Source organism: Chinchilla lanigera, unplaced genomic scaffold, assembly GCF_000276665.1.
Source record: "Chinchilla lanigera isolate Chin_1 unplaced genomic scaffold, ChiLan1.0 scaffold00069, whole genome shotgun sequence".
NCBI classification, from domain to species: Eukaryota; Metazoa; Chordata; class Mammalia; order Rodentia; family Chinchillidae; genus Chinchilla; species Chinchilla lanigera.
In genome coordinates this window covers 11,453,638-11,481,371 of record NW_004955470.1, presented here as the reverse complement: position 1 = coordinate 11,481,371, position 27,734 = coordinate 11,453,638, and the positions used below count along the sequence as shown (strand labels likewise).

Sequence of the window (27,734 nt, the reverse complement as noted above, 5' to 3'; positions counted from 1 at the left end):
ATACAAAAAATAGTAGCCTGATTATTTTAGGAGTGACTGCTAAAGATTAGGACAGGACTTTGGCCAATGGGAACCTGAATCAGGCAAAGGATCTGCACTGTACCTCTTCATGCCAGATGGGTACCAAGATGCAGAAGCTCATGAGGCCTCTCTGAGGTGTCCCATAAGATTATGCCATCTGTGGTTCCTGCCAAGTACGGGGCAGCTCAGTAGTGCGCGTTATGTTTGCCCTGTCTCCTTCTCCACTCTGTCTCCTTCTCCACTTTACTCAACTTCTATCATTTTTACATGTCATTCATTTCACTCCATGGGGCATTGGTAGCATGGAAGGTTGTGTGCCTTCTGATGAAACACCCTGAAAGACTTGGTGTTAGGACCTGTCCTAGGCAGCGTGGCTTGAAGGTGGGATTTGTGGGCTCATGCAGACGGCAGACCATGGCTGCTGATAAACAGCTGGGCAGCAACTCCGGCATCCCAGTCCTGAAGCCTCATGCTGGGGTGGAAGTGAAACCCAGAAGATGCAGGTGGAAATGTAAATGCTGGGAAGAAAAGTGTCACCACATACAAGAGGGGCTTGAAAGATAGGGGACAGTGACAATATTAATGAAGGTGGGGGAGGCTTGCTTTCCTGGACAACATTCGAAGCTTTGAAGAAAACATGAGGACACATTCAGGTCATCCAAACTGAGTTTCCTTTCGGCTCTGACATCTATGTAGAGTTTACATATTAGTCAGGGTCTCCAGCGAGCCAGTGGTGTGTGTGTGTGTGTGTGTGTGTGTGTGTGTGTGTATACAAATGTGTATGCACAGGTGCTAAAACTTTATAGGGATTTATGACAAGGAATCAGCTCATGTGACTATGGAGGGCGGAAGGTTGCACAGTTTTCTGTCTAGAGGTTGGAGACCTAGGGAAGCCAGAATTTTTCAAGACTTGAGAGATGTGGAGGTGTAGACTGTAGTCCAGGTCTGAAGGCTGAGGGTCAGGACCACTGGCGCAGGAGGAAATTGGTGCTGCAGCCTGAATAGACAAAGACAGCACCAGAACCAAACAGAGAAGACATAGCTGTTGAAATTATCAGACAAAAAATGTAAAATAATTGTGATAAATATGTTAATGAAAGAAGTAGACAATATGCCCGAACAAATGGATAATTCAAACAAAGCAATGGAAACTCCAAGGAATAATAAGAAAGGAAATGCTAGAAATAAAAGCCCTGAAGTAGAATTGAAGAATACTTTGGTGGGGGGGGGGGCATCAGGAGAGTAGATATGGTACAGAAGGAAAGCCAGACTCCTGAGCCATACCAACAGAGACTCCCCAAACTGAAGCACAAAGAAAAATAACAAGATGGTAAGAACACTCAGAACTCTGAGATAAGTTCCAGATCATAATATGAATAATTGCAAAGATACAGAAACTGGAATGGAATAAATCTTTGAAATAATGGTAGCCAAGGATGCTTTAAAGTGGATAGATAACAAACATCAAGTCTAGAACTAGAAATCTTTTTTCAAAAAGCAGAATAAATATCTCTTCTCCATTCCAAAATGAAACCTAAAAAGCAAAAACTGTACCTAGACTGATTGTGTTACATGGCAGGAAATCTAAGCAAGAAAAATCCTCAAAATATTCATGAGGGTGGAGGGGAAAAAAAGCTTACTTTACAGGAAAAGAATGAGAAATCCGTGAGAATTAGCATCAGAAATCATGCAAGCAAGAAGGGAGTGAAATGAAATATTTAAATTATTGCCACAATAAAACAAAACAAAGACATTAAACTGGACTTCCAAATCCAATAGAATTATGCTAAAAGGAGAAATGAAAATTTTCTTAGACAAAAACACAGGTACCTGATTGTTTACAATGAAAAAGAGGGAAAAGGAAGGTGAAATAGGCCAGAACTGAGATTTACATAAATGTCCTTTACAAGGAGGCAGCAAATGAAGGCAAAGTGAAATATTTTATTTCTTTTATTTACCTTATTTTTCATTAACTTTAAAGACAGCTATTTAATGATGCTAATGATATATTGAGCAGTTTGAGAATCTGGACAAATGACACAAATATCAGGAGGAAACAGAGATGAGGAGAGATTGGGAATATTCCACAATGGCAACATCCCACAAAGATAATCTTGCTATCTGAAGCTGATCACAGCTTAGTCTAAAACACACATTGGAAATCCTAGAGCTACCACTAAGAAAATTTTAAAAGATAATTGCTGTGCAAAGAGAGAACAATGCTCACCTTAGAAGCACATATACTAGAGGAGAGGACATAAAATAATGAAGTGCTGCAATGAAAATCAAAAAGAGATAAAGATGGGATAGGAATAAAACTGCAATGAATAGAAAATAGTTGCAGATATGGTTGGTACAAATTCTACTCTATCAGTCATCATTTGAATAGTAATGATCTCAATGCCTGAAATGAAGTTCACAGAATAACAGGGTGGGTCTAACAAAAAAGAGCAAATTGTCTGTTGTCCACAAGAAACTCACTTTAAAGACCAAGATAAATTAAAAATAAAGGAGTGGACAGCATTATACTTTGCTAATACTAATGAAAAGAGAGCTGAACTAATTATATCGATTTCAATCAGACCAAGAAACAAAAGAAAATAACTGGGATAAATGAGACACTGAAAAATGAGAAAAGGGCCATTTTTCAAAGAAGCCATAGCGATCCGGTGCACACACCTCACAAAGACCAGGATGTGTCATGAAATATGAGAACTCAGAGGAGACACAGATAAACCCACGACTGGAGCTGGAGGCACCATCACTCTATGTTTTGCACTTACAGGCCACATAGGCAGAAAACCAGAATGAGTACAGCTGACCTGACCCACTCCATAACCTGAGATTTATTAGAAGAGTTCATCCAGCAATGGCAGAATGCACATACTTCTGAAGCTTCTAGTAAGCATTCACCAAGACAGACCAGATTGTGAGTGAAAAAATGAAGAAAGTAGGAATTGCAAAAATATGTTTTTGGGCCACAGTGGAAGTAAACTAGAAAGACAGAAAGATAACGGGAAACTCCCCAAGTATTCAGCACACTCCTAAAGGACAAGTGGGTTAAATAAGATGCCTCAATAGGAAATTTAAAGTATTTCTAACTAAGCAAACATGAAAAACAACTAATCAAAATTTGTGGGATGTACTGAAAATAGTGCATAGAGGGGAACTTATACCTTAAGATGCATATGGTAGATAATACAGATCTACAGTATGTACACAGATCAAATTGCCATGTTGTATATCTAGGATATTTACAACCTCTACTCATCAAGCAGATACCTTAAAATGTAAAAGTAGAAAAATCTAAAATCAATAATTTACCTTAGGACATTAAAGATGAGCAGCTGAATCCTAAAGCACGTGGAAGAAAGAAAATAAGAACTGAAATCAACAAACCCCCAAACTGCTCTTTGAAAGACCGAAACTGGAAATCAACCAGGCTAACCAAGAGAGAAGTCCAAATTGCGACTGTCAGAAATGCATAAGATACCATCGCTACTGGTCCTCCAGATACTGAACAGAAAATACAGGGACACTACGGACATCTCTAAACCCAGAACTTTAATCACTTAGACAAAATGGATAAATCCCTCAAAAGACACAAAGTACTAAGAGTCACACGAAGAGAAATCGCTCACCTAGCAAGTCCTTGCAGTGTGTGGCACTGTGCCCCAGAGAGAGGGACTGAAGCCGTTAGCCCTGGTCCAACAAATGTGAGCCTATTGGTAAGCGGGGTCTTGGAAATGTAATTGAAGCCTTAGTGTTGGCTTTCACTCATACAGCTGATGTCCTTATAAAAAAGGGACCAGGGGCAGTAGACACACACAGAGGTTTAGAAAGCCAAGAGGAACAGACACGGAGGCAGCTGGGGGGAGTCGGAGGAGGGGAATAGGGTGATGCAGCTACAACCTGGGGACACCAGAACTGGAGTAGGCCAACCTGGATCCTCTTCTAGGAGCTTCAGGGAGCACACGACCCAGCCAGCACCTTGATCTCAGAATTCTAATCTCCAGAACTGCAAGAGGAGACATTTGTGTTGCGTGAAGCCCCCAGCTTGCAGCACTTTGCTATGGCAGCCGTGGGAAACGAATACAGGTGTAGACCTATTTTAAAATTTAATTGCTAACGAGTGACTTTCCCCAGATGAAAGCAGCAGACCCAGATGATGCTACTGCTGAATTCTATCTTAAAATCCAGACAGAAACGATTCAGATCTCTGCAGATTCTCTCAGGATATACAAGCAAAGGGACACTTCCTAATACATTCTCTGCCTCCGTCAATGCTCTACTATAAAAGCATATATATAGATCATCAGAAAGGAAACTTCAAACCGTATCTCTCCTGATGTAGATGCACAGTTCCTCAGCACATTACTAGCACATCCAATCCCATGATGTATCAAAGCAGTACACAACACAACCACATGGGATTCATTCCAGCTACCCGGGGCTGGTGCAAGACAGGAAAATCAGTCTCTGTAAGCTACAGCATTAACCACCTGAAGAAGAAATTCCTGCGAGTACATAAATTTGTGCACTAAAACTTGTTGACAAAACCTAATACACGATGATGACAGAAACTCCCTAACACTAGGTAGAGAGAAGGATCTTCCTCAATGTGACAAGAACACAGACAAGGAAACCTGCAGCTAATACCCTGTTTCATGGCAGAACTGGACATGTTCTCCTCAGATGAAAAATAAGTCACCTTCCGTTCGCATAACCAGTCACAGGCTTGACATCTTTCACAGATACCCACTCAAAATAATTAAGGACCCAAGCATGAAACGTAAGACCAGAAAGCTTTGAGAAACAACACAGGAATCTGGGTTGCTTTCAGCTTGTTGATGAGTTTCTAGAAAAAATCACAAATGTGCAATCCATTTAGAAATGAGTAAGTTGGACTTTATTAAAATTTAAAAAGAACTGTGCTATGAAAGACACTGTTGGGAACAGTGAAAAGTAAGCTAGAGTGGGATAGAACATGTACAAACACATAACTGATGGAAGATTTAAAACCATCATATACACAGAACCCTTAAAAGTCAGCAATGAGAGAGCAAATCCCAAGTTAAAAAGTGGGTAAATCTGAACAGACAGTTTTCCAGACAAGATGGACAGGAGGTCCAGACGCTTGTAAATAGAAGAATGCTCAACATCATTTGTCACTACAAAATTGGAAATTAGGACAAAAATGCGAGGCCCCACATTACTGTTAGAATCAGTAAAACCTAGAGAAACGGTAATTCCAGCTAGGGGAGAAGATGGCTGAATGGGAACTCTCGTTTTCTGCTGATAGGAATCCAAAGCAGTACAGCCACTGTGGAGGCCCCTGGGGCAGTTCCTCATGAGGCTGGGCACAGTGTTACTTTCCAAAGCTGTGCCCATCCTCAGGTGATTAGAAAAGGCAAGTCTGTCCAAAACCTAAAAGTGAATATTTACCACAGGTTTGCTCATAATCCACCCAAACTGGAGACAAGCAAGATATTCCTTGATAGACTCTAAAGAAATAAAGCTTGGTACGACTCACAGAACATTATTCAGTTATTAAAAGAGGCTGGAGTTATTAGCCATGAAGAGACAGAGTGAAGACGTCAGTGCATACTGCTATGTGAAGTACTCTGAAGAGTCCACATCCTGTCGGAGTCCAGTTACACATCACTCTGGGAAAGAAAATACAGTATTTGTAGCAGGACAGAGTTAAAGGTAAAGCACATGTGCCTTTATTTGACATTGAACTATCATGTGCGATGTATTGCTGGACATGTATCACTATGCATTTTTCAGAACCCATAGTGATTTACAACATCAAGAGTGAAGTTTGAGGTTTCCAAATTTGAAAATTCTTGCTCTTAAGGCATGAGTGAACCCAGGCTTGAGTGCAGAATGAGATGAGCCAACCTAGCTGCACCACAGATGTGCAGCACAGCCTCAGTGGGAATGGGCACGAGGCTTCCGGACGTAGGGGCTTTGGAAAGGAAGGAGCTCGGGAAAGCAAAGGTCAGATGAGCTATGCATGAGCTCTGTGCCTAGTGGGGAGAGCTGCTCCCCTGGGCCGGGCCAGATGATTCTGTACCATTCTCCAAGTGCTCTGGTCCTGAACAAGGAGCCAGCATCCGAGAGCAGAAATTAGACTTAGCCTAGTGCTGGCACCTTTGCTGGGAGGACAATGGGTTTCTGCTGTGGCCGTGCTGGTCCCTGCTCCAGTCCTTGGAGGACTGTGGGAAAGCTGGGCATCCCCTTAGGTGTCACGAGCCAGGTCTCAAGGGCTCCACACCACCCAGCTGCTAACAACACACTCCAGGAGACAGGTGTCCTGGGTTCAACCCAAGTCCCTTCCGTCTTTGGTCTTTGTTTCCTAAGCCTGTGGAAGGTTTACGTAGCGCCGCAGAAGTGTGTTAGTTTTCTAATGCTGCCATGACAAATTGCCACACATCAGGGAGCTTAGGACCACACAGGTTTGCTGTCCTACAGTCCAGTCTGGATGTGCCTGGGCTGGGGGTGGTTCACTTCCGAGCCCATTCAAGTTTGGGCAGGATTTGGTAGTGTGCGTGTAGGAAAGAGGTCACCTCTCTGGTTGTTGCCTGGGGTCATTCTGGGTGGCCAGGGGCCACCACTGCCCTAGTTCATGGTCCTCTGTGCATCTGCTCCCTGCCCGGCTCCCCAGCTGGCCCTGCCTCATCTGCCCAGCTTCTTCTGCTGTCGCCCTTCGACTTGAGCATCACAGTCACGTCCTCAGCTTTCCTTAGAGTACTTTTCTGGAGGGTGACCCTCTTCACTGTAGCCTGCTCTGCTGTCCCTGCAGGCTGAGGTGGCCCAGGTGATCCAGCTGCGGTTCTGTTGCCTTCCTCTGCCCTTGGTCTGTCACATTCGTCTTGCATGTCACTGCAGCTGTGGGACAAGCAGGTGGCACTGCTGAGTGTCCACGGTCACTGCCGCCTGCACCTTCTGAGGGCCACTACCATCCAGGAGGATGCTCTTTTTCTGGTGTTCAGCAGGGGTCCTTTTGTTCCTGCCTCTTGTATTTCTCACCGGGTTTTCAGCTCTCGCAGGAGCATTTCCAACGCCTGCGCTTCTGCTATAGTCCACTCAAGTCAACAGGAGCTTTTTCTATGAAGTCCTCACACTTCTCGTATTCCCAACTCCAAAGTCACTCCCATCTGCCTGCATGTCTATCACGGCTGTCCTTTTCGGGACCCAGGTCCTGTGGCTCCCGTCCCTGACAAAAGCATCAGCACACATTCAGTGGCTTCAGGCAGTGTCCCTCACTGTGTCACAGCTGTGCTCCTCCCACGTTCAGGGTGACTCTCTGGTTCTCTCCTCTGGGTTTTACGAGATCTAACCAAGGTGTCTTCCAGGCCTCATTGTATGGAGACTGAAAGAAGCATCTGCTCCAGATCCACCTGTGCTGGGGGCAGAGTTCGGATCTTGTGTGTGCTGGGTGACAGCTGGGACTGTCCTCACCCTCAAGAGGCCGCGTGTTCTTCGCTGGTGGCCTCTTCTCATCATCAAGGCCAACAAGGGCGACCATGATCAAGTCCTTTTCACAAGGAGAAATCTCCTGCCCCATCCCCTGCTGTCTGTCTTTGCAGCAATTCCCCAGTAGCCTCTGTCTTGTCATTTCAAGAGTTCACAGTTGGCCCCTCTGGATAGTCAGGGTCACCTCTCTACCTGTGGTCACCTTCTGTGTGCTTTGACTGAGCTCCCAATGGTACACTTGGTGGGATTAGTAGGGCACGGGATGCATGCCGAGGGCTCCATGGCATCTGCCTGCTGTGTGGAGTCCGTGCCTGCGATCCAGCCTCCTCACGGTATGCACTTCAGACAACGTCAGATAATAAAATATGTGTCTGTGGGGGCGACTGGGCCTCCTCCCCTTTTCCTGAAATCCTGCTTAACCACTACACTTTTTGCCAATAACCTACTTGGGGTTTATCATGACTAACCCAATTCACAGTTCATGCATGAGTAGAGAGTTGGGCTCACTGGGAAGGGTTTGCTCACTCTGGAACTGGACTTCCCCTGGTGTAGGTAGCCTTCTGTGGCTGATTTAATCGATTGGATAACTATAGGATGCCCCCTTCCTTCCTTCCTTCCTTCCTTCCTTCCTTCCTTCCTTCCTTCCTTCCTTCTTTCCTCCCTCCCCCCCCTTTCTTCTTTCTTTCAGACAGGGACCTGCTATGCACTTCAGGCTGACATAGAACTCCTTATGTATCTCGTAGCTCAGACTGGCTTCCAACTCACTGTGATCCTCCAACCTCGGCCTCCCAAGTGATTACAGGCATGTGCCACCATACCTGGCCTTGCACACCTTTAAAATTTGAAAATCTCTGTGTCTGATGTTTTCCTTAATATTGAGGTAAGGAGGTGTGAGGTCCTCTGCAATTAACTGTATCTGACACAGAAGAGAATTCCCCTCAGACATCAATTTTCACTGGCTAGAGAGGACAGTTCTCTGAACACTGACTATAATATAACTTGAGTGAAACTATTAACCTAGTTCTGAAAGCTTCTCTCTAAGTATAACTTTCCTTCAAGTTTTAAGGGCATCTATTAATGACCTTTTTGTTACTGAAATTACCAATTTTAAGCCCTGTAGAGCCTTCTTTTTCTCTCTTTTTCCCTCTTTCTACTGCTTCCAGGTCAGTTCAGGCTTCTTATCATGGAAAACATACATGAAATAAATTCCTAGAAGTTCCCCTGGCAGTGAGCACATCTTTTATCCTAACAAGCTTTCAAGTGCAACTTTATTTTTTAGTTCTACTAGAAAGACAAAGATATATTAGGACATACTGAAGAAAAGGATTTTTAGCTGAAGGAAAAGATATATCAATGTTATATATTTTCCAACATTTCAAAAAAGGTTTTTAGAAACTAATACTTCTCAGTGCAAAATTTGGGGGCAAACTGAAGCTAACTGTGTAAAACCAAACTTATGGTAAATAAAAACCATAAGGAGAAAAAACTTCCCAGAGTAGTTCTGTACTACGTTAGCAGAATAGTCTCTAACTAAACATTGATAGCCCATACCACATATGTCTCTAACTAAACATTGATAGCCCATACCCCACAGAAAGGGTCTTGGTTAATCACTAAGAATTTTTCCAATCTAATATTTTATGGCTTAATGTGAAACAGGAGGTACAAAGAAAAGACAAATGATACAAGCAATTATTGGTAGGGAAAGAAAGTAGAGGGATTCAAACCTCTTCAAACTGGTGAGGTTTGGGGAAAAATGAACCTTTCCATATTGCTGGTGGAACTGTAAACTAATGCAAACATTATGGAAATCAGTATTGGGATTCCTTAAAAAAACTGGACATAGAAACAAGTTATATGCTTATCATCAAGTGAATAGAGACAATGTGAAATCACTGGGGGCCATGTGTGTTACAATCTGGAAAAGAAGTTGTCTTCACTTAGCTCACTTCCAAGAACTTTGCAAGAGGCTGTATTTAAGGGTGGAAGACTGATTCAACTGGTGGAGGTAAATTAAAACAGCCCAACATCCAGGTTGTGGCATGAGGTGCTGCTGAATGCTTTCAGCCAGTTTACAATGAAAATCAGGAACAAAAGACAGAAAGAAATATGTGAGAATTATGTGGCTTGTCCAGAAAGAAAACCTGCCAAGGTGGGGCCATTGAGAGTATGGCTGCTGAAAATAATAGTCCCATTTAAGAAAAGCCACGTACTTTGCATTAGAATAGTAGGAAAGATGCCCGAAAGCATCTCAGGGAATGTCCAAGCCTCATGCATCCCAAGCTCAAGGGGGCAAAAGGGTAACTGTTTTGAGAAACTTTGTTTTGAGAAGGAAACCACGGAGTGCCTCGACCATTCAGGATCACCTTCCACCTGTAGAAATGAATCCACAAATTCAGCTATCCAGGCATTCAGAGGCTACTGTAGTCACAGCCCACAGGGCCAGACTACTGCCTGAGCTGGTGGCAGACCATGGTATCATCCATATGGTGTTGGTTCTGAAACCACACAAGATACAAGCATTGTGGGGACATGGAGGCTTCCATGCAGATTTTAGAGAAAGACCTGGAGGCCAGGCACTGTGGTCTGGCAATGTTAGATTCCCTGCCAGAAGCTCAAGACAGACTGATTCATGAAGTTATAAAATTGAAGCTAAAGCTGCTGTGCAGACCCCAGGAAACTGGAGGAGCCAGGAATGTGGGACATAAAGCCACAGGCAGCAAGCAGAGGCAGCTTAGGAGAGAGGCCATGAGGGGTGCAACAGGCAAAACCATAGAATAGGGCTACACAAACCCTTGGGGACTTGCACCTTACCATAGTCTGCCCTGGATCCTGCACATGGAGCTATAGGATTTGCTGTTTTTCCTGCTGGTCTTTGGTCTTGCTTTGGTCCCATTCCTTTCTATCCTCCCTATACCCCCTTTTTGGGATTAGAATGTTTAGTCCATGCCACTGTGTGTTGTAAATATTTAACTTTCCTTTTGATTTTTACAGGGGCTCACAGCTAAGAGTTAATCATGAGGCTCAGAGGAGACTGGAGACTTTTCAGCAGTGCTTGAACTGTTAAGACTTTGGTTACTCTTAAGAATGGTCTTAGCGTCAGGCACTTTGGACAATGAGCTGGATATGAATCTTTTGGGAGCCAGGAGCAGATGTTAGTGTTCTGACCTAAATTGTCCTCCCAGGTCTCCTATGCACAGAAGTGCATCTTTTGGAAGGTGCTTGGATCATGGGAGCACTATACTCATCAAAGAACTAATGCATTGATGAGTCTATAGCTGAATTTTTTTAGGAAATGGGGCCTGTTTGAAGGGTGTGTGTCACTGAGGCATGACCTGGAAGGTTGTGTTCTTGTTCCTAGCTCCTCCCTTCTCTCTGTGCTTCCTGGCTAGCATGGGTTTTGCAGATTTTCTCTACCATGCCTTGATGGAGACCACTATGAAACGGCTCTGAGCAGGATTTAATATTAACCAATTGGCTTTTCATGTTTATGTGTGGGTCTGTTCCAGGTCCAGGCCCTTTGTCTAGAGATGGGCAGCGGGCTGATAGTGAGGGAACCTCTGTGAGTCACTGGTCACTGCTGAGGCCTGCATTGGCCTGTGAGGCTGGGATGCCTCAAAGGACAAGATAAGGCCACAGCTGAGGATGTCTGCCTCCAACCCCAACTAACTACAAGGAGACTGCAGCTGCAGACGTCCCCCTCCTTCAGTGAAGGCCTTCCTGGAGATAACATAGTTCTCCTAAATTAACATAACGTATTACTTATGAATATCCCTTAGAGGGATTCCCAAGTCTTTCCCAGATTCCTGCATTTTCTTCAGTATCCCTCTCTTTTGTTTGCAAACCAAATAAATACGGGCTGTCCCTGGAAGTTCTTGGTCTTAACCCAGAGAATCTTGAATTCCATGAGAGGATTGGATTCTCCTGGAGCCCTAAAATTATTTCAATGGTCTCATTTATTTAAGCCTTTGCTGTCCACTCATTTGGGAGATTGTGGGCTTGATCAGCCCTCAATAACTGTGGGACAATATTAATGTGATAATGCCCTTCCACCATAGCATTTCTGTCCTTGAGCCAGCCAGTCATGGACTGAAACTGTGACCCAAATTAAACCTTTCCTCCTTAAGTGGGAGATCTCGTGTATTCCATCTCAGCGATGGGAAAGTGACTGATACAGTGGAATGTCCTCATGCCAACACGCTTGCTCACTGAGGGGAGCACCAATCTCCTACAGCATCCCCCACCCCTGTGGTCTTCTGGCTTCTAGTGCTTGTTACCCAGAGGCTACAGAGTCCTTGGTGTCTCCCCTCCCTCAACAAGCAGAACCAACACATTGAGAGCAGATTTACTAAGGTATAGTCGACTTATAAAAACTGCATATATTTAAAGTGGACAATTTTATGTACTTTGACACATATATAAATCTAAGAACCATGGTCAAGACCATCAGTATGTCTGCTGCACCCTAAAGTAATTGCAGTGGCATTGCACTCCTCCTCTTGGCCACTCCTAATGCCCCCATTCCATCCCTCCCAGGCCCTTAGGCAAACACTGATCTGCCTCTGGGATGTGCGTGCACATTTTACAGTTTTGCACACAGACTCTTACAAGGTGCACTCTTTTATCTGGCTCCTTTGACTCAGCTTAATTATTTGAAGAATTGCTCATGTTCCACAGGTATCAAAGATTTGATTCCTTTCATTGGCACATGTGCAGATGTTCCTCAACTGATGATGGAGTGGCTCCCAATAGACCCCCTGTGAGCTGAAAAACATCCTAAAGTGAGTATACCTGCAGTGCACCTCTCCTTCCAAAAGTTGTAGCTCAGCAATGCGGCACATCAGGGCAGATCGCTGACCCTCATGGTCACAAGGCTGATTAGAATTTATAGCTCATTGCCCTTGTCCAGCATCATAAGGGGGTATTGTGCCATGTACTGTAATTCCAGAAAAAGATCAAAAGTAAAAGTGTGACTTCTATTAGATACATGTCACTTCACTTTATCATGAAGCTGAACAATCTTCAGTGAAACCATTGTAGGTTAGGGACTATGCACATATCACACTATGTGCATGTGTATACACACACACACACACACACACACACACACACATACACATGAGAGTCTTAATTATTTTTCTCATTGCTGAGACAAAATACCTGACACTCAAGTTAAAGGAGGAAAGATTCCTTGTAGCTCACTGTTTGGAGAGGTTTCAGTTCATAGTTGGTTAGTTTTAAGGCAGGGTGGAATGGCAGAGGAGAAACAGTACATGACAGGCAGAAGGCACTAAAAGCAGCAAGCAGCTTGTGACAACAGCTACCCAAGATACACACCCTAAGGCAGCACTCACATCCAGGGTGGGCCTCCCCATTACCCACACCCAGAACTATGCCGAAGCAATCAGTGGACTAATTTAGATATAAGCCATAACACATGCGTGTGCATGCACACACACACACACACACACACACACACACATAGAATTGGTTGTATTTATTCCCGAACTACATTGTGACTTTCCTACATGTTACTATAGATACTTTCATTAGGTATTATGTTCACAGATGAAATTTACTAAGTTAATCAATCTTCTATAATTAATCTTCTTCAGATTATAAGAACCAAGAGAAAATAAAGGAAAGTTACTGTACTGCTTCTCAGTGGGGAGGAGGCAGAGGCAGATTTAGCATGAGGAGAGTGAGGCTTGTGTTTTAGAGTCTCTCCTATGCCTGGCTCCTTTCAAGGCCCGGGGAGACCCTAGCTGAGTTTCTCTGAACCAGTTAGGAGCAGCTATTTCAAGTATCACTGGTCAAGGGCTGTGAGTTTTCCCCTGCAGCTGATTTCCGTCCTTCACCTGCGGTTGGGTGGTTTGAGAAAAGGGCCGGTTACAGGACTCAGTTACAGCTAAGGAGCTCTTTGGTCCGGCTGTGCTAGTCTCAGTTTCATGTGACATAGCCATGCTGCATGCAGCTGCATTTTGTGTGCATGAATATGAAGCTGGTCGTCCTGCTGTGAGGTCTGCTTCTGTCCACAGCTCTGCTTCTTGGGCCATGGTGGAGAGAAGGTCTCTTTGGGATGGACATGTGCTGTGTTCCTGGTACCAGGGCCTGTGAGTGGATTCTGGTTGTGGCATGTTTCTGCTATCACCTCACAATCCTAAGAGCTCCAGTGACCCGATTAGTGTGTGTTGTCCAGTCATGGCGGATTGACTGTTAATCACTATAGAAAACTCAAAATATCCTCTGTGAATTTGACACTAATTCCAACCATGTTATTAGCAATAAAATCACTACCAATAATAAGTTGCGAAGCTGAAAACTTTAGTATAAGAAAAGTTATATAATTATAGAGCAAGTTTAGATGATCTTCTTGTTCTCTTTATGATGTGTTACTACAAAAAATATTGTATGAAGAGGCCCTCAGAATTCTGCAGCCAAAAGAATGCAGAAGAGAATATTCTCAGCTATGTCAAGGAGGTGATGATTAAAAATATTACATTTGGACAATTCTGTGGGTTTTGTAGTATTTGTCAGCTCTTTTAAATTTTTAAATTTGTTGTGATTGTTTTTCTTATTCTGAGTAAACATTTTCTTAACTTTATGTTCATAATTTTGTCTTATTTGTTTAAGTAGAACAAAAATATGTCAACATCTGGTCATTCACAGCCTGCACTCTCTCTGGGCAAACAACAGAAGCCCCTGCTGGTGGAGTCTGAGGAAGGCTCGAGGGCCAAGAGTTAGTGCAAAGGTTCTTGTTCTCCTTCCACTTCAGGTCTGTAAACCTGAGCAGCAGAGACACTTGGAGAGCAAACCTTCATCCTGCAAAATGAGGGGAACACTCCACAACATGGAGTCTTCACACAGGACAACATACTTGAAGCTGGGTGCACACAGTCTTTCAACATCATCAGCAAAATACTTATTATTTTGACTACTGATCCAAATGCTGACCACCATTCATTTGGAAAAGAGTAGACCGAACACTACAGACTTACACATTTTTGCCATATGAAAAATGCCACATACTGCACAGCTCTCAAAGTTCCAAGGGGGAAGGACAGCAAGAGGATGGAGCAATAAAAGCGATGAAAGCTGGGAGGAAAGGAACTAACTGAGGACTCTAGAGCTATTTGTACACTTGGGAGTTTGATGTCAATTTCCACCTCTCTGCCTAGCAACTTCTTGCAAGCTGGAACAGCTTGTGTATGTGGCTCCCCTTAAACTCTCAGTGGTTTCAGGTTGGCTTTGTCTTAGCCCCACATGTGTGATCGATCTCCAGCTCTAGCCACTCCCCACAGAAAAGTATTTTCTGGTGCTTTGACATGTTTTCCTGTTTTGTGGGGGAAGCCAAGACAGTCTTGGAGCCTCATCTGTTCCCCTCTCCATACATCTCAACAAGCTCTCTAAAGAATCCAAGTGTGTGACACACACACACACACACACACACCTTCCCACCAACTTTGATTTTCTTCTCAAGTTCCTGCTGCATGTCAATCACAGAATTTCTGCTGGCTTCTTCCATTTGACACAACTCAACATTGTACATGAAGGGGCTGGGGATTTAGCTCAGCGGCAAAAGTGCCTGCCTGGCAAGCGCAAGGTCGTGAGTTTGGTTCCCGGTACCAGAGAAAAACCAAAAAAAAAAAAACAAAACAAAACAAAACAAAACAAAACATTGTACATGAAGACACTGAGGCTTGAGTACTACACAATGATTTTTTTTCAGACTCATGGGAGGAAGCGAGCAGATGAGCTGCTGTTGAAAATGGAGTCTGAGCCTTGAAGGTAGCAGAATAAGTTGCCAAAAGTGTGCCATTTATGATAAGGAATAGCTTTAACTAAAGTCAATTGAAAAGAACCACACTAGACCTACCCTCTGCCCTCCCCATTTGCCTAAAAGCAGGGCTTCATTTTCAAAGTGTTTTTCTACTACTTTCTCCAGCAGGGACCAAAGCTGAGACAACCTGAAGCCCTTAGGAGCCTGGGAGTGGCCTCAGGGAATCCACAGAATCCATTTTCCAGCTTCCCTTTGTCCACTCTGGTTTTCCCATCCTGCAATTTGTGGCCTTGTCTGCCACCTGTGTGTGTTAGGAAAGCCACATGAAGCAGAGTTCTGAGCCACTTTGAGAGACTTTTTTTCCCTGCCTTGGGCATTTCCTGCCCCAATTTCTGCTTGTTTCCTCTTTCTCTGGTTACAGGGTAACCCTGAATTCAGAAATCAGAAGGAAACTTATTTTTCCTTGCTTATGCCCCAGTTCCATTCTCCTACTTTGCAAGACTCCCCCTAAGCTCCACCACATTTCAGAGTTGGAGGGAAGCTTAGGTGAGTTTCCTCATCACCGAATGAAAAATTTGTTATGCATCATTCTGTGTGAGAATCAGGACTTCTGGCTTGTAGGGAGTGACTGAAGCTGGAAATACTTCAGTCTTGAGAAAAACATCTTTCCTGAGACAATTCCAGTAATTAGTTGCTAGGCAACCTTGTGTCTCCTGTTACTAACTTTGTCGAAAGTATAAATAAACAACCCTATGGTGGTAGTGCAGTTTTTCTTCTTTAATCAGGAAAGAGGGCTCCACCTGAGCTCAGCTTTGTCACTTGTCTTGCTTTCTTCATCCCCTCGCCCTTTTGCCCCAGAGCTATTGAGAACTGCATGAGTCTTGGCACTGGCTGTGAAATTTAATAAAACAGCAACTAATGTGAGTGTTGGAGAAGACATTTCCTGAAGCCTTGCGACTGATTTCTAAGTCCTGCTCTTGCTGCCTCTCCCTGCTCAAGGAGTCTGCTCTAAGCAGCCTGCATCGCCTCTTGCTACCTCTGAAGTCTCTATGTCTCCCCCTGGTGTGCAGCTGGCTGAGTTTTGTGATGGTCACTTTCTTATCTGGAGGAGAGGGCTCTTCAGATCTGAGGTGAGGTAGATGTTTGGACAGAATTTCCACACGTTGACTTTCAAAGACCTGACTGCCTCTTTTTGGAGATACAAGAATGGGTGGCTCCAGGCTGCCAGACGAGAAGTTCGCTATGAGAGCCGAACAGGGACAGGGAGATGTCCATGGGCCACAGAGGAAGCACAGAGGACATAGGCAGCAGCTGAGCCCTGTCCAGGCCACTTTCCACACAGAAGTGATGAGACGGACCAGCTACCTGGATGTGGTTGCACCCCTCTCCTGATTCCTCCAAGGTCAGATCTTACAGGAGTCAGAGCAGGCTCTGGGCTGGCGACATAGACTTTAGCCCTTGTGACACCATTGGTCTCTGCTCTTCTTTCCTTTGCAGACATGGCTATGCACCACTTATTCATGCTTGAGTGTGAGGTCACTCAGGTTTTGAATATTTAAGTGCTGTCCCCTACGGTAGGAGCCCCCCTCAGCTACTGAAGACACTGGGGATGCTGCTGAGTCCTGGAGGCCACTGTGAGCTGAGAGGGGCAGCTTGTGAGGGGCTCCCAGAGCTGCAGCTGAATTATAGGCAATGCTCCTCAGCAGGAGTGAGAAGAGGGTGCAGTGCTGAACTGGTGGGAAGGAAGACCTGGTGATACAGGTTCCTGGTGAGTAGCCCAGCCATCGCCTCAGCTGATTTCTGTCCAATTCTAACTGAGAAAATGAAGTAGAGCGAATGCTGCAGAGTCTTCTTTTTTTTTTTTTTTTTGGTTTTTCTCTGGTACCGGGAACCGAACTCACGACCTTGCGTGCAGAGTCTTCTTTCTACAAAGGGGTTGAAGGCAGCTAAGGACTGGGGGGAATTTCTGCCTTCCAATGTCCCCAGAGGGAGCTCCAATGTCATTAGTAAGAACTCCCCTCTTTCTAGCCCATCCCTGGAGCTTTTAAGGGGTGCACACCCCCTGCTTCAGTTCTTCTCCAAGTGCAGATGGGGTGTGCAAAGAAGCCTCTTCACCCATCTTGTCCTTCCCTGGTCATGCTCTGAACAGCAGGTTTTACCTGATCCTAAAAAGAGTCCTGTAGAGAAAAGTTTCCTAATGAAGCCAGAGCTGTACAGTAATAGCCTTTAATACCTGGAGGCACAGAGCCAGAAAGAAATGGTGAGATGTATTTTCATGGCTGGCTGGTTTCATTTTTTTTTTTTTTCTCAGATGTGCCAATAGGAAATTTAGAGTGTTCCCATTGATGTAAAAGCCTGGAGCATAAGAAACTATTCTTACTCTTTATGCAAGCTATTTCTTTTTCTGAGAAGTCCATAAAGTCAGGCTAATTCACCGAGTGCTCTATTTAAGTGGAAATCTCTGTGCTTTAAAGTACACTGTGTGCTGGGGCCTCGTCTTCCTTTCTCTGAACTAAATGACAACCACTTTTATCTCTGGGTTTCTTATACAACTCTAAAGTTGGAGTGGAAAACCTTCAACCAGATATCTGTGACTTTCCCTCTCGCCCTGCAGAGGTGAGAAATGCTCATTGATTGGGAAAGAAGGTGAGAAAACAGCGGTTAAGAGAGAAGACCTAACTGAGTCCACCAGGAGGCTGAAGCAGAGGGGAAGGGTGTATTTGCAAAGTAACCCTCGGATCCATCTCCACGCCAAAGTCCACAAAAGCAATCTGTGCTTCCCTTTCAGAAAAGCTCTGTGAGGTGATACTTTTTCATTTCTGTGTCATCAAAGGAATCAAGATGTGGTTTTTAAAGGGAAGATAAAATAAAATATTCAATGTCTGAGGCCATGCTTCAGGAACATGCCTCCTCTTATTTTGCTTCAAAAATGATCTGTTCCAGGCCAACCAGTTTTGGAAAAGTGAAGAAAGATGACCTCCATTGTGAGCAGCCTGCTTAAGGAGTGAACTTGTTGTAGCGTTTCCTGATGATTGAGTGTTGTAGCAGGGATGTTCTCCCATGCCCTGTCTCAGGAACTTGGTTCCAACCTTGGCACTACTGGGAGGAGGTGGGTTCTCTAGGAGATGCAGCTGGTGAGGGGTGGTCAGGTCTTTGCGTGTGCTTGGAGGGATCAGGGACCCTGGCCACTTCCTCTCTAACACCTTTGCTTCCAGGCTGCTGTGTATTGAGCAGCTTTTTCACCCCATGGCTCCCCGCTATGATGTGCTGCTCCCCACAGCCCAGGAGCAGTGGGCCAGCTGCCCACAGACTTGGCCTTCCAAAGTTGTGAGCCAGAACAACATTTCCTCTCCATAAGATGATTGTCTCAAGGGTTTGCTACAGTGACGGAAGGCTGCCCAGCACAACTACAGGCCACTATTTCCTAGAAAATGGCTCATCTCAGCACTTTGGACATCCTCCAGTACAGTAATATGCATTAAATAGGGATGGATAAAATTCTTGAAGTCAAAGCAGGAACAAATTGGGATATGGTTCTAGGTAATGCCATGCTGCCACAAAACACCTGCAAGAGTGTTAATATCTGCCCACACATTTGGTGTTGGTCTTCTATAGTGAGTCTCACTTGCTGCTTTTGTTTTGCATTTGAGTATATAGAGGTCCTTGACTTTGTATTTTCAACTCTAGTCTGATGAAAAGCAAAGACCTTCACCGGTCTAATTTGACCTCTTCTGTTCATGACATAGTGTAGCTATGCCTGTGCCTCTGTTTCCTTCCTGAGCCCACCTGCTGAGAAAACAAGCATATTTTTCTTTATCATGAATAACTGTGAACTGAGCTGGTCACCTGCATTACAGAAGGGAAGATCATACCTGTGATGGGAGCACCCTGTCCTGCTCAGCACAGGGCCTCAGCTGGGAGCTCGGCTGTGCTTTGCGGGCTGAGAGCTGTCTTCGCTAGCTGCTGCCTCTGCGCCTCCTCCCAGTTCTGTGTTCACCGCCTTGGATGAGTCACCTGGGATCAGCAGTGATGGGGGAGTTTACACCGAGGACATAGTCTGGTGCCGCAAACCAGATGGCCCCTTCTTGTAGCAGCGTCCCAGCCACACTGGCTGCACCAGCTCTGTATGCTCAGTGTCTAGTTACTTTGCTCACTGCCGAGACAAAATATCCAATCCTCAAAATTAAAGGCGGAAGGGTTTGTTGTAACTCACAGTTTGCAGAGGGTTCAGTTCATAGTCGGCTGGCTCCAAGGCAGGGTGACATGGCAGGGGCATCACAGAAGAGAAACAGCTCATGGCAGGGCAGACAGAAGGCAGTGAAGCAGTGAAGAAGCACTGAATAAGCCAGCAGCAGTCTTCTGTCCCTTATATTCTATCCAGGCTACACATCTTTTGGGCAGGTAGCACTCACACCCAGGGAGGGCCTTTCCATTATCCACACTCAGAACGATGCCAAAGCAATCAGCTGACTTATCTAATAATCATACACTTAATCCAGGCATCACACACTCTGGACCCAGCCACATCTGAAAAGCCCCACCTATGACCACATGAGGCTTTTGGGGAACATCTGGACGTAAGCCACAACACTCAAGAACTATGTGCAGGTGTTAAGTCTTCCACACACTCTGATTTCTGCACTTCCACATCCCTTTGTAACTGTCTCATTCTTCCACCTGAGCACTGCTTTGTACTTTCTGTTTTTCTTTTTCTCAGCCAGTTGCCTCTCTTCTCATTTGATTTCTTTTACTCCCCAGTACTTTTGGTTCTTAGACCTTAGCCTTCATTTCACTTCTATTTAGCAGGAACCAAAATGTTTTTACACAGATAAGAAAACAAGACAGCACTCTCTGAAGCTGGGCCAGGAGTTGTCTTACCGACTGGGGGGATCCTTCATCTTCAGTGGCGCTGCTCTAGTGTGGGGAGTGCTGCTGTCCTTGTCAGCCTTCGTTTGGACCTGGCATGTGTCCCAGAACCTCAGGAGATGACAGCTTGGATCTCAGTCTGGTTCTCATAAGCTTTGAGGGGTGTGTGGGGGTAACGAGAAGCCCAGATCATTGGGGCGGTGTCCTGGAAGGGCACCACAGCACCCCGTCTCCTTTTCCTTTCTTTTGTACGCAGCCGTGGGTGATCACCCTTCTCCACCATGCACTCCATCATGATGTCCCGTGCTGCCACCACCCCCAAGTGTCCAAGCAGCAGGGCTCCTCAGTCATGGCTTGAGACCTCCAATATGGTTTTCCTGCTAATAAGCTGATTAGCTCAGTGTTTACTACAGTGATGCAAAGCTCAGGCCACCCAGGGCTGGGCAAAGAGACTGTTGCTCACACATGCATGCGTGTGTGTGTGTGTGTGTGTGTGTGTGTGTGTGTGTGTGTGTGAGTGTGTGAGTGTGAGTGTGTGCAGAGGCAGAGAGAGATTGATTTTAAGCAATTTGCTCAGGCCAGTAAATAACAAAGGTAACATAGCCAAGTTGATAGACATCACTCACCATCACAGGGGCTAATATGCTTTGTTTTTTAAACTGAATTAATTCCTTTGTTAAAGAGTTGGCAAACCATTCTTCTTTTAATGCTGTGGGGAAAGAACATGTGTGCGGTTAGGAGGCACGCACTGGACGCAGGGGTCACAGTTCCTCATCTTCGGCTTGGGTCTTTCTCTGGACAGGACCATGGGACTGGCGGCTCCCATGGAGGCCATGCCCGGTGTGGGCTGTGTGAAAGCCGCTGCACAGGGTAAGTGGAATGGCTGTACTCTCTTTGCCCTCTGAGGAAAGGGCCACGAGGATATAAACGTGACTGCTCTCTTAATTCCATTAAGAGAGAAACAGGTATTTCTGAACTTCTCTGGGCACTAAAGCCTTTCTGAGCTACTTGAAGGATACCTGGGAAATAATTACTGAAATTTTTCTTCATCCAGGTACTCACACACTTTTTTAATTACTGTCATTTTTCTGGCATAGGTTCCTGCCAGACACTGGAAAACAATACAGAATGAGATTTTTGACTGAGAAGTAGTAAACTGGACAAATATTATAACCAAGTATCTTTTTGTTTCTGATCTAAAACAATAAAAATAAAGCGTCTTGTTTTCAGATTTGGGAGAATCAGTAAGGGAAAAATGGAGCAAGTTGAGAGTTTTCGTGTCTTTGATTGTAAAAAATATAGTATTTCAGTCTTATTGTGATATATCATCTGTCTAGTGAAATTATGCATTCTGCTAAACACAAAAGCTAGATATTTCTGCATAGGAATGTAGTGAGAAGAATTTTCTGAATTATTCTAGTAAAAGGTATATCTTTTTGATTTTTGTTTCCAAATTTTTCCAAGTACCTAGGAAGGTGGAGGAGGGTGAGTACAAGACCCATATTTCCTATGTGATAATTTTAATTATGTTGTGTAGACACAGCCCAGCTTCATTTCATGGCTAACAAATACAATACTAACTTTTATTTCTATAAGTGATGAGAACTTTTAAACATCATTCTTAAACAAGCTCTCTCAAGGAGCTCGTTTATCTGAAAGCAACTACTACTTTGGTTCTATGGAGCAGATGGTAGAGAAGTAATACTTTCTTATGTATTACTTATTTCTTTTAATTTAGCCTTAATCACACTAAATTTTGTATGGACCATAAGAGATTTGGTCATCAGTTTATGAAATGACTCTTCTTATACTCAGTATGCCCATGAGAGTTAGAAAAGTATTCTTCCACTCTTAGAAGCATGAAGAAATGTGTAAAATCTCCATGCTGGTGAATGCCAACTACCTCAGTGACTTTCTCAAAGGCTTACATAACTCATGACAAGGTGATCGTTTTTGGTGTTGGAAAACTAATTTTTAATGTCAGCTGTGAAATACATTCTGGACTCTAAGACCAGCACGTCCTGCTCTGGGAACTCTCTCATAGCTTACCCTCTCTCGCAGTTCATTTTTTTCTGACATCTCTGATAATATTCTACATTATCCTGCTCCACCGATTCCTGCAGGGGCTTCTCTGGAACCCTGCAATATTTCTTTCATGATTTAGAAATGATTTTTGTTAGAGGTGGAAATCACAGCTAACATTGTTCAGAATATGTAAATTAGAATGCCGAAAGAAATGATATTAATTTTAACTCCATTTGTTTTTAAAAGAAATGGGCCCAAGAATATGTGTTGTGCTTTTCCCAAGGATGCACATTTAATATTCCAATTTTTTGGATCCATGCTCCAGTGTTTTTTTTGCCCCCATGAGGAATTATGTAGATGGTTATCTATCAACTACCAGCAAATGATAGCTTATTGCATTGCAATCTATTCACTGTGTGCGAGCCTCTGCTCTTGAACAAGGCTGGGCAGGCAGTGTGGCCGGGAAACGCGGCACACTGGCTCCTCGAGTGGATGAGAGCCCTGCACTGTGAGCTGCTCTGACCGCCCACTCTGCAGGAAAATTGGGGAGATTATTTTTTAAAAACCAACTATAAGCACTTATGTCTCCAGAAATGGTTTCACGGCAGAAAATGAAGAGTCATTTGTTTAGAGAATTCTGTGACAATTCATTAGGAAGGGAAGACTCTGTACTGAAGCAAGACTGACTGTCTGTTCCCCGCCCAACCCAGTCAGCCCTGAGTCCCCTCCAGACCCTGCCCCCAGTACACAGCTTCCTGTTCCTGGAGAAGCAGATCTGACCCTCACCCTGTCTCTGTCCTCTGGAGATGAGACACTTGACAGCGCCAGGACAGAGGAGCTGAGTTCCTTCCTTCTGCCCAGCCCCACCCTCCAGACCAGGCCGTGCCCAGAGCCCAGTGCTGGGAAGATGGCTGTGCCAACTGAGTCGACCTGCTCCTGTGTGGAAGGGCCAGGCCAAGAAAGACCTGGAGGACCCCAAGCCCTTCTGCTGCCTGCGGCTGACCACACAGCTCTGCGAAGAGCGATGCACCCAGAAAGAAATTTGCCCTTGTCTCCAGCTCTCTCCAGAGTCATGGCTCGTAGTATTTGCCTGCAGTGAAGTAGAGAGAGAGCTGGGTGATAAAACCGGTAACCTTCTAATCTTTTCCCGAAAGGAACTGACTCCATTTTCACCCCAGCACAGAGGAGTTCAGTCACCAGGGTGTTCTCAAGATGGGTGGAGGCAGGGTGAAGGCTAGGAGGACGCTGGTGGAGATGAAGCAGATGCAGCCCAGACTGCCAGCTGGGTGGGCAGGAGTAGATAAGTAGGGTACAGCCCTGGGAGCAGCTCTCTTGCAGTCCCAACGAAATCAGACATCTCTTACAAAGCTACAACTGATTGGACTAATTTATAGAGCAATTTCAGCTGCAAGGTATTTCTGAAAACAAGACAGCAACCAATCTGCAATGAGTAGAGTTTAACGGCTGAGCACAGGCAGGAAAAAAGAGAAAGTTAGATCCAGCAATGTCACTGGTGTGTCAGGGCCACTCTGGTTTAGTGGAAGATGCAACCTCCCTGGGAAGCAATGTCAGAGGTCAAGGCCAGGAAGGTGAGAAACCGGCACTGTGAAAATAACCTAGCCAGTCACTAAACAAAACAAGTAAGCAAATAATAGCAAGCCCTGAGTAGTGGGTACAGTACCTAGTGTTGCCCTGGGTAATAGGTACCCTGAAATTTCTTATTTCTACAAAAATAAAATTGAAAAGGCTGCAGAGAAACGAAAAAGTAGAAAGCGTATAACAGGAAGAAAAACATCTATGAGCTTAAATTGACCAGATGCCAGTCAAACGGATGTCAGATTTGTAGAATAATACTTAAAATAAGTACATGCATTCACAGAGCAACAGAAAAACATTTATAGAAACAAATGGTGGTGTGCTGACAATGTTTTATCAACTAGGAAGTATTAATAAAGAGGTAGAAATTATAAAAAGAACCAGATAAAAATTCTTGAATTAAAAAGCACAATAATAACAAAATCAGTCCAGGGACTCAAGGGTAGATTTAAATGGGAGTATGAAAGAATTAACTAATTAGAATATGAATTGATAAGGATTATACAGTTTGGAGTACAAAGCAAAAGCAATTTTTAAAAATCAACCAAGTTGCAGAGAAATGTAGGGTGCCACCAAGATATACAGAAAAGGAGTAAGAAGAGAAAGAAAATGGGGCATGAAGAACACTTGAAGTAATGGCAGAAAACTCCCCAAATTCACTGAATAATAATATCTTACATATCCAGGCAGACTAATGAGCTTTTTATGGAGGACAAACACAAGCATTCATAAATTTACAAATTATAGTAAAAATGTGGAAAGTCACAAAGAACAGGCAACCAAAGCCCTCCACCCAGAAGAGCTCTCTTTAAAACAGCGATACAATGACTCACGAAGATAAACACTGACTATTTTGCTAGTCAGCATGCCTTACAAGAAATACTAAAATACCTTCTTCAAGCTGAAAACAAGGGAGCACAGGTAGCAATTCAGATCACATGACAAAGAGCACCAGAAAGGTATGCACAGCATGATGGTTAAGCTTAGCTGTGTCAACTGGACTGGCTTGGGAGCCACCTACAGGGTTAGTAAAGCACACTCCTCAGTGAGTCTGGGCAGTCTTGGAGATGCTACCTTGGGCACATATCTGTTCCTGTCTCTTCTTCTCAGGCACTGCTCCCCTGCTCAGCCTCCTGGCTTTTTGAACTAAGCATCTTTGCTCTGCCACACTCTTCCACCATGATGTTCCCGCTTTGGACCACCTCACAGTGGACTAAGTCTCCTGAAATCACAAGTCAAATTGAACCTCTCTTTCTTTCAGTTGTGAGTCTTGAGTGTTTTGTCTCAGTGACAAAAAACACTAATACAAAAGTTGGTACTCAGAGTAGTCATTTCTGTGACTGTACCTAAGCATGTGGTTTTAAGCCTTTAAAACTGGTTTGTGGGAGGAATTTTTTAAGGTTTGAAGGTGATGGCTAGAGACATCCTCTAACATTGTGAGCAGTGTTTTACATGCAACAATGATCAGAGCTCAGAAGACTAGAATGCTGAAAAACAAGCAAAGAGTAAAGATCAGGTGTAGGAAGTTTTAGGGGGTCACAGGATTTCACTGGCAGTTGGAAAAGAAGCCATGCATGTAACATTCTGGCAAAGAACGTGTCTGCTTGTGTCCTGAGACTTTGAAGAGGACTGTGCAGGAAGGCAGACAAATTGGTCTGGCAAAGAAAAATATCAAGGCAGCCCAGTGTTCAATCTGTGATGTGGATACTACTGGCTGTTTTTACACAGATTTATGTTGAAAATAATTTTTAAAGACTGAAACATTAACAAAATTTAAATTTTAGCTCAAAAGAAATGATGTTTAAAATTGGGGGCCAAAGGAAATATGGTTCCAAAGAAGTGTGGTTCTTAAAGAGATTAGTAACATTTAAAAAATAGTGATACTTCCTTCAGGGACAAAAAAAATGCCTTAAAGGCATCTCAAAAATCAGCAAGATCCCACCCATCCCAGGTTTAAAAGTATAAAACTGTTAATCTGCTCCAAAAGGGCCAGCCAAAAAGGTGGTCCCCTGGGATTCATTTTACTGTGCTTAGCCATCCAGTCACTCAGAGACCACCACATCCATGGTCCAAGGGGCTTAGCTACTGCTTGTGCTGGTGGCAGACCTTGGCATCATCCATATGATGTTCAGTTTACTGGCATGCAGAAAGCAAGAGTTGTGGGGTCAGTGTGGCTTCCACTTATCTTTGAAAAAAAAGTCTGGAATGACAGGCAAAGTGACCCTGAGAGGGCAGTTCATAAAGGTATAAAAATAAAGCCAAAGGTACAGTAGAGATATCAGGAAGTTGAAGACACCAAAAACATAAATCACCTGCCAAGAAAAGGTGCAGGTAGTGGATGGAGCCAGCCCATGAGAGAGGCCATGTGGGCTACAACCAACAAGGCGAGTGGGGTGAGGCTGCTCAAGACCTCAAACTCATATCTTAGCACCTTGTGCCCCAGATGCCAGCCTTGAAGGTGTAGAACTTCATGTTTGCCTTTCTGGGTTTGGGTCTTGCTTTGGTCTGATTCTTTTCTTGTATCATGTTATCAAAATTATTAACTTAGTATTGTGTATATTTGGAGATTAAGTATGGTTTGAAGTATGGTCTTTGGTTTTAAAGTATGGTCTATGGTTTAAAGTTGACAAGGGGTGGAATGTGACAGTTAAGCTTAGTCATGTGCAGAAGCAAACTCGTGCTGGCCAGTGGACCAGGTTCAAGGCATTTGTCGCCATTGAGGACTACAATGGTCATGTTCGTCTGGATATAAAGTGCTCCAAGGAAGTAGCCAGTGCCATTTGTGGGGCCATCGTCCTGCCCAAGCTCTCCACTGTCTCAGTGTGGAGAGGCTACTGGGGAAACAAGATTGGCAAGTCCCACATTGTCCCTCGCAAGGTGATGGGCCACTGTGGCTCTGTGTTGGTGCATCTGATCCCTGCCCCAGAGGCACTGGCATCGTCTCAGCCCCTTGCCCAGGAAGCTGCTGCTGCTGGCTGGTATTGATGACTGCTACCCCTCTGCCACGGGCTGCACTGCTACTTTGGGCAACTTTGCTAAGGCCAGCTTTAATGCCATATCCAAGACCTACAGCTACCTGACCCCTGACCTCTGGGAAAAGAATGCATTCACCAAGTCTCCCTATCAGGAATTCACTGACCATCCTGTGAAAACCCACTTCAGAGTCTCTGTCCAGAGGACTCAAGCTCCAGCAGTAGCTATAACACAAGGGTTCTTATACAAGAAAAAGAAAATAAATAAAATCTATGAAAAAAAAAGCTTGGTCATATCAACTTGATTGGCACAAGAGCTACAGAGGTGATTAGCTGAGCATTCTTTTGGTGTTTCTGATGGATCATGGAGGTGTTACCTTGTGTAGTACGTCTGGTCCCTGGCCCCATCCTCTCTGGGTCTGTTCCTCTGCTCTGCCTCCTGGTCATCATGAACTAAGCAGCTGTCCTCCACGACACCCTTCCACCATGATGTTTCTTAGAGCCAGTGGACCATGGACTGGATCCCCTAAAAGCATGAACCAATTTAACCCTGGTGCTGTATCTGGTACCTGGTAATGTGTATCTGGTATTGTTCTTAGTGACCAGAATATAGTGTTGTATCTGGTATCTGATAATATGTATCTGGTACTGTGCTTTAGTGACCAGAATATATATTTTCCTTTCTTTTCATGACTGACTAAAAGTAATTATAGAAAATAATATTTATATAATAGAATGGTCTATAACATAGAAATGAATGTGTCATTTCCCAAAAATAGCACTGGGAGGTGTGTAGTACAAAACTTGTATTGGGTTAAGAAAATGACTTTTGATGACAAAATGACTCTAACAATGCAGTTTTGAGTTTGGAACATTAAGAGATATAATATGTGTAAGAGTCACACCATAAGAAGAGGAAAAATGAAATAGAACTACATAGATGTAACATTTCTCTATCAGTAGAATTAAAATATTATAAATCTGAAGTTGAT

At 44.1% G+C, this 27,734-nt stretch overlaps 1 pseudogene; it reads left to right on the top strand.

The window, feature by feature from the left end:
• The first annotated feature begins 7,765 nt into the window (after positions 1-7,765).
• On the top strand, positions 7,766-27,047 carry LOC102004377 (annotated as a pseudogene).
• The last annotated feature ends 687 nt before the right edge of the window (positions 27,048-27,734 follow it).